Raw genomic sequence first — 8,238 nt, 5'->3', positions numbered from 1 at the left:
GGTATGTAAGGAGGGCAATCTAGAAAGAGAAACTACAGTGATGGAATCAAATCAAAAAGAATTAGGGCCAAAGTCAATAGGAAAAAAGTCGTTTGCTCAAAATCACACAGTTCAGGGTCGTTCGCGGTTAAGTTTTGCCAAGAGTTCCGGACGAAGTTCGTCGGCAGAAAAGTTAGTTCAAAGAGTAGAGAAGGACAAGCCCTCGGCTTGGCGAAAGGTTTCACACACCTTCCCCGCGGCTGGACGAAACGAACAACCGGATTTGCACAGTACCTTTAAATGGAGAAGAAGCTGTACCTGAGGCGGACGTTCCTGGCAGGTCCTGCAGGCTCACGGTTCCTGAAGCGACTGTCGGACTGGCATGAAGTAGGAAGACTGGAGGGTCCTGCACTGCCCAGGAAAGAAACCAGCAGCAGAGCAAAGCAACAAATAAAAGGTGCATTCCTTAAAACCCAAGCAGGGTCCGACCTTCCTGGCTACCGGTTCACTACAGCTCAGTACATCAAATTCGATCAGAGGCGGGAGTCCTGGCTTGCAGTTTGGGTGAACTGGTTTGTCCCACCATCTCAGGGGAAGAAGATTCCTGGCAGATCTTCTCTGTCATTGGAGTGTGAAGATTTGGACCTGCAGCAGGGCTTCACCAGACGGTCAGTCGTTGTAGGGGTCCTCTTCTGTCAGCTCCTTGTCTGTTCTTTCGTTCCAGTGGCGACTCTGCCTTTCCAATCCCAGAGACCTGCTTTTCATGCAGTTTTCCCCCATTCACACAGCCTGGCTGTCAATCACACAGCAGGGTGGCTGTCCTGGCGGGACAGTCACCTAGCCAATCAAACAGCAGGGTGACTTGGGTTACCAAGTGAACCCATGGCAGGGGCCCTAAAACCCCTCCCTCACATCCTGCCTATCCAGACTTTCACGTGCCTAAGGAGGGCTTCTGTCGAGAAGCCTGAACAAAGGAACCAAACCTGGTTTGGCGCACAGAGTAAAACACAAGAAAGACATTTTCAAAAAGAAATGGCGAATAAACCCAGCCGGAACTGTATAAAAATGTATATGGTCCAGCGGGTTTAAGTTTGAGGCTACCAAGATAGCCTAAAACAATACCAAGGTTATCTAAGATAACCGCGGTAGGAAAAATAGGGTAGTTACCACTGTCACCAGCCAAGTCTTGATGAAAAGGGAGCGAAACAAGGCTCCAAGAGAAACAGACAAAAAGGGTTAAGTATTAACCCTTTCCAGTACTCTATGTAAGATAGTTTGCACTGGGTCTGTGGATTTTAAAGAGACTAATAAAGTCAATGGCAACTTTACATGTTCTGGGAGACAGTAGTCAGTCCCAGAAAATGGAGTCTGAGTTGGGAAGTCTAAGGGGCAACCCTGTGTGACTGCACTGAAGGTGCTGTGTAACACACAGTAAAAATATGATGCCTATGGAGTAGGTGAGGCTCCACAGTCTATGAACACAAGAATGTTAAAACACACACAGCAAAATACATGTAAGAGTGGGGAAAAAAGGCTCACACTCTTACCAGGTGAAAAAATAAGTCCTAGAAATCCAGCAAAGTTACTGAGGGACTCAGTAGGTAAGGGAAATTAGCCATTCTGGAGAATTCTCCCTAACAATCACCATTGACCGAACACCCATTCCAGTCCTTAATCAGGTCAAAACACTGGCCGTATATCTAGACTCCAACCTTACCATGACAAAGTATATCAATGCACTCTCTTTCGCCACCACCTACAAAGCCAAACTCATTGCACTCAGCTGCCAATTTCTTACCCCACAAAACTGCCTCACCTAATCGCGAGCACTCATACTTTCCAAATTGGATTACTGCAATATCATCCTGCTAAGAACCACAAAAAGCAATCTGGCCAAAATGCAAGTACTACAAAATAAAGCCTTAAGAGCAGCCTTTGGACTAATAAGAAGCAACCACATTTCCCACATCAGTAGAGAAGCACATTGGCTTCCATTCAAGCTAGAATCTTATTTAAATCTCTCACCATCACACACAAATGCATCACTAACAATGCCCCAGTCTTGATATTGGGCAAATCTTCCTCGGGACCAGCCCTTGGGAGCAAACAATTACCCATTTCAGCCCAAAATACAGGTTCTATTGTGCCGAGCAGTGAACTCATGCTAGTGACAAATGACACCTTCAATAAGTTTTAGTATTTTATTCTAAACAGTGAATTTCAGCAACATCTTGGGATTCAAGTTAGAGAAGATTACAAAGCACAAAACTTAGAGAAATGCAAAATATAGAGAAACATAGAACTTAGAAAAACATAGAGAAACATAGAGAAACACACTCTTACGCCCCTTCAATCAGCACTGGGAGACCCTGGCCCTCATAAGCTAGCTGTAACAAGCCCCGCTCAGAGGACAGCGCTGTAGGGTGCCGACAGAGCCACAAATTCCGGACATTTGATCTTGCTCGAACCAAGTCCACAGATCGATCTCCCACCTGAGTCATGTGGGCATGCATTTTTATAATCTCGTGCTGTCAGTCCATGACGCACAGTTCCAGAACTTTCCCTGTGCAAAATATAGGCTTGCTCATGGAAAAACCCAACTCTGTGAATTTCCACTGTGCTCCTTTTCTGTGCCCCTCCCTGCTTGGAGCCCATCTGCGCGAAAGCTCAGGAATGTCTTATCAGTGCCTTCTCAGAGAAAGAGGATTTGTTTACGAAGCCATGCAAGGCTACCGTTAGAAAGGCAGAATATTCTAAGAGAAGCCGAGATGAATTAACCCCATGTGAGCAAGCTCTAAAAGGCATGCACTCATAGCTTAGTGTTCATAGCGCTTAAGACTGGCTAGCTAAGCACTATGTAGGTGCCATAATGTTCCAAACACTCCAATAATGTCTATTAACTACAGAGCTGGGGCCTTCGCCCTGCCTGTTTATCTACAATGCATAATGTGACCTACCGCCCCAACTAGGCCTGCATATTCCTTGTAGCTCACTACTGCATAATGGAAGTGCTACAACAGACTACTGTCAGCATTTTTGGCACATACTTTGAATAAACTATTGGCTTTCAGCGGCTAATGCTGTCATCTAAAGCCCTGATTGGCTAATTTGCAATTTTGTGTATCACTACACTCCACCCCTATTCAAAGTGTGTGCGACAATGCTGACTACTACCCATCAACATAGTATTTAGTTCAGTGATAAAGACCTTGGGGCTTTCCAAGAGGTTTAAGCAAACTATCTTCTAGCGGTTAGTCAGCGTGGCATGCAAGGTTAGTAAAAACACTACCTAAACAAAAATGTACACAAAGTGAACAGTGACATATACCCTTGCCAAAACCTGGCCTACACAAAAAATACCTACACAAAGTGAACATGAACATTTACTCTAGCCAAAACCTGGCCTACACAAAAATACCTAAATAATTATTGTATAACTGATTGTCAGTTAAAAAGCAGCATGCAGTTAGAATGTCAAGGCAATCCGGTGTAGTCTAATCTACAATGCACTATTACATTTATGTATGGTTACCAATTCTAAACCTGGCAGCCTTTCACTCTAAGGGCCTACCCTCCCCCTGATCCCAGGGCATTCAAACGTGACTATGGGCTGTGTGATTAGACACTTCCCCCATGTATGTGGAACCCAACCAGAAACCATCTAATTTCATGAGCAAGGTGAACCCATGGGCACCAGGTTATCAAAATAAAAACAATTCTACTAATTTGCATTAAAGCATGGCATGTGTTATTCATGCAATCAAAAGCAAGCGATTTGATCCATATGTTTGCTGGTAACTGTAGCTCTGTGTGCCAGTGTGAGGAGGATGGTCGCCCCTACTCAGTGAAAAGCCAACACCTGCTGATTTAACAATGTTTGCCATAAAATGCATCATGTGTATTTAGCAGTCTTGTTGACCTGCCCTGTGGCAGAAAAAATGTCTTCATACCTAAAATTCTGCCATCTGAGGTGGTGGCCAATACTTGCAGCAGTGTTGGGCATATCAATGGGCCCCACTAGGCCAGAAGTTTTATAGCAGAGCTGGCCTCAGAATCCATAGTGGCTAGCTTATTGTGCACAGTTTCTATGTCAAAATCGTTTAAAGCTCCTGTTACTCCCCGCTGCTCCCGCAATTAATGAATCTAGCTCCCTAGCTACGCGCACCTTGGTGATGGGCCACAGAAATGGACTCCATTTGTAGCAGCTTGGTAGTACTAAGGAAACATTGCCTCGTGATAAATCTATGTCTAAGTGTATCACTGTAATAATAGAGGTGTGCATTACCAGCCTACAATTTAAATGTTGCCTTACTAATGGAAAATCTAACATGTTCACAGTTTCTACCTTGTGTGACTTGGAGAATACCCTTCTCCAATTGGGATAACTACCATATACAATATTAGTTTTAGCTACAAACAAAATACTACCATCCGGCAGTGGCTGTTTCATCACACCATTGTGTGAAATGCATTTAGTCAAATTATAGTCCATAAAATCTTGGCGAGAACACTCGCTGCAGTTCTTGGTCAGAAAAAACATCACATTAAACGAATTAAACAAATCGTTGGATCCATTCACTGAAACATTTGGGCTGAGGATTTCATAAACACCAGTCATATGAGTCAGTGACAAAAGATGCCCGACAATGTGCCAGGCCAGTACGCTAGCAATTCCATGTGGATACTCATTTGTAGCGCTTTTCCAAAGAATTATTCTAAATGTCTACAATCAAAAGGTGACTCTTTGCATTAGTGTGCTGGAGACAGCTGTCCCCACAAAAACATGAAACTGGTTGGTTTACCAAAAACAGTGTCACACACTGTGTCATAAAATCAAACCTCAAGTCAGTCATGGTTTCATTTACCCGCCTTAAGGCTGGCTGTAAAAGTATCCAGTGTTTCAAAGGTTACCATCTCAAATTAGGGCTCACACACTTGGCAGCATTACTTCCAATTAAGAACCTTAACCTACGCACAGCTGACTTTGGTGTGCGCACTCATTTTATCTCAAAATAAATTACGCTCCTGCTTGCATATTCCTGCTGCCCCAACAATTCATAAATCATTTTCCTGCCTATGTGCAACGTAGAAGTTTTTTTTTTTTTTCAAAAAAGCAAAGCGTCTCTGGTTAAAGCAATTCAGTTGGAAAAGCAAAAAATTTCGTTTTTTCAGATTCATCTCAAAAATGCATTTAAAAACCATTTTTCAATGTGTTAGCATTCAAGTGCTGTGTCACACAGCTGTTTGTGGTGCATGATGTCACAGTCCACAACTCATTGTCCACAGTCCTTTAAACAAGAAAGGCAAAACATATCAACCAAGTTATTTCCAGCAACTGAATCATTTGAATGTGCAGCATCAAATGTTTGATAACTAGCCAAGTCTGCACCGTGCCAATTCAGCAAAAGTTATTACTCTGTTGAACACCTCTCGCAGATTGCAGAACAAATGTCCTCATACGTCATGCATGTTAGCAGCATTGAGTGCGGTGCAGGACAGGTTCAAAGTTCACATATCATCTCGCAGTGACTCGCTTTCTCTGAGAATGCGTCTGCTTGACTGATCAGTGTCACCCGCAAATTGCACACATCTACCCCAATCATGGCACGCAACTGTCTTGGTTTTTTGCCTAGGCAAAATACAAACAGAAATGTTAGGATTTCATCAAAAGTACAATGTCATTGTTCTTCACGTTAGAATGTTATCAGAACTACAATATCAGCGTTATCCACCCCTTCCCTTAACACCACCCCCACCTTCAGATGTCTCATCAGGTAACTACACACTTTATCATTGCTACCACAATTATTTGTCACCCTTCTGCATGTTTCTGGGGGCTTATTTGCACTCAACCATACGGGGTGTAACTGCCTAATCACAAACTCATTTGTGCAATGCGATCATAGTTGGTCAATGGTACTTCAGACTGATCTGTGATTTTACAAAAGCCATATAATAAGTACCCAGGTCGCACTTCTCAATGGATCAATGATTTTCTTTTTCACCAAAGCGATCACGAATGCCAGGCGCCAACTTGCTTCCAATGTCTCATGATCTTGATTTAGGTTGCCCTGCTGGCATCACTCCATTTTTCAAAGGTAAAGTCTTTCAGTCCCATACCGCCTGCAGTTGCACAAGCAGCTTTGTTTATTTTTCTCCATACAGCTAGTGTCTTTCAAGCCTCTGATTTTCCACTTGTCATTTTCCCAAAGGGTGTCTGCTGATTTCTTGGGCCACCCCTTTGAGCGCGATAGTCTGAATCAGTTCCTTTTATTTGCTTCAACAAATCATTCATTCTTGCACTAAGCCGTGAGGCTTCTGGATCATGGCTAATGTGCAGTGTTCATGTTATACTCCAAAGCCCCGCTCTGCATGTTGTCTCTTGCAAAACGGCTACCTTTGTCAGTTTTGCTTGCATATGGAACACCATAATGTCTTTGTCAGTTACTCCAGCCCTGGCAATGTAGCTTGCATTTTTGCCAGCTGTGTATTTTCACTTCTCAAAGCGCCTAGAGGTTTCTTCTCCAGTGCACAGCGCTTTACTTCAGTTCACATCACATGGAGCACTGGGATGCAGCTTGCACGGCAATGTCTCTTCACTTCACATCACATCACATGGCGCATGGGGATGCAGCTTGCACGGCAATGTCTCTTGAAATGGGCAGCTGTCTTTTCTTAGCCCATTCACAGATGCACAGGTTCCCCAAATGTTCAGATGCGATGTGCCCGTCTGCCATCCTGCATGCAGCATTTGTTTTCCTTCCAGTGTTGTTACTGGGCAAATTCTTTACTTCTGATCAGCTCTGTTATTGCATGCCGGTGTTAGAAAGCATGCGTACATCAGCATGTAAGGTAGATTGCACTCTTTTTCAATTTCTCACTCACAGCAATTATTGCCTTCAGTTCTGTTTCAGCATTCTGTCTTTGCACCCCCTCCTCAGTTTTTGCTCACACTGAAGGTGTCTCTCACAGGGGATGGAATGCAGGAATGTCATTGTTTATCTTTCATGTGCAAATGGCAGCGCCATGAGCACGCAGCAAACTTATCTCTTTGCCTATAACTCTTAAACTGGCGGCTTCAATGGAAGGCACTCGTTTCAGACAGTTCATCCAGATTAACTGTTTCCTGCACTGCTTTCCTCCAACAGTTTTTTTTTTCTTCGCGCACCTCGCCCAAGACAGTGCAAGTTATCTTCAAGGCACAAGCTCTGCACACACAGCAAAACTCTTATTTTCAAAAGAGGCACTTTTTCTTGTCATCAGATTCTACTCCATGTAATTTTGCAAAATGTCAAAGCGTCTTTTATCCTGTTTTGAACTGATCAATGTCCCATTTAAAGGCATACATTTTTCTTTTCTTTTTCCTCGTAACCTTGTAGTTTGGCTTCACAAACTCACCCCAATGCAATGTGCGATCTTTCAAAAGAACCCGCAACCCACTAAATCTTTGTGCTGTCTTATCACACACAGATTTTTCATTCTGTTGTACCATTGCCAGAATATAACCACTTATTTCAGTGCATTTAAAACATGCCATGTGTAGTGCAGCTCCCTGCACGTTTTTCTCTGCAAGAGCAACCCACACTCTATATTGCTTGTGGGCTGTTAATGTGTCAACAACATTTTTCACCATGTACCACAGTCAACAGGTTACTATTTCCAAAACATACATCACTTATAACGCAACAGTACAAATCCATGGCATAGCGTGGGAACAGTCAAAATACTCCAGGGGCAATTTAGGGGCAATTTAGAAAAATATAAATTGTCTTTTCCCCCCAACCATTGCAAACTGATTCTGCAATTCCAAATCAATACACAAAAATCGAAAATCCAAATACCATTCACTCACTTTCTTTTTTAAGTGAGTCTCTCACCCATTGTAAGCATGGCACAGCTAAAATGCAATGTAGCCATTTTAGTGTGTTTCCTTAAACACAATGCACCACCAGCACATGGAATTCACAGTTGCCAAAAGAAAAACAAACACTTTAGGCTCTCAACACAGATGTTACTCTTTCTCCTAAACACGGCTCATTCCCCACGTTATCTTCAGGAATGTCAACATTTCAAAATCATACATTAAAAAAGCGAACCTTCTCCTCCGTACATTACAGCCCCCCACTCGCTAGCACACTGGGGCTGAATCAATGGTTGAATTACTATTCACAATTTGCATATCAAATCCTCGCAACTATTTTCCTGCCCTCATGACAGAATAGAGTTGAGAACTCCGTCTCACTTTGCATTTCAAATTAC

The sequence above is a fragment of the Ambystoma mexicanum genome, chromosome 3q (genome assembly GCF_040938575.1).
Source record: "Ambystoma mexicanum isolate Mex_15411 chromosome 3q, UKY_AmexF1_1, whole genome shotgun sequence".
Lineage (NCBI taxonomy): Eukaryota > Metazoa > Chordata > Amphibia > Caudata > Ambystomatidae > Ambystoma > Ambystoma mexicanum.
Note: the sequence above shows the minus strand (reverse complement) of the source record.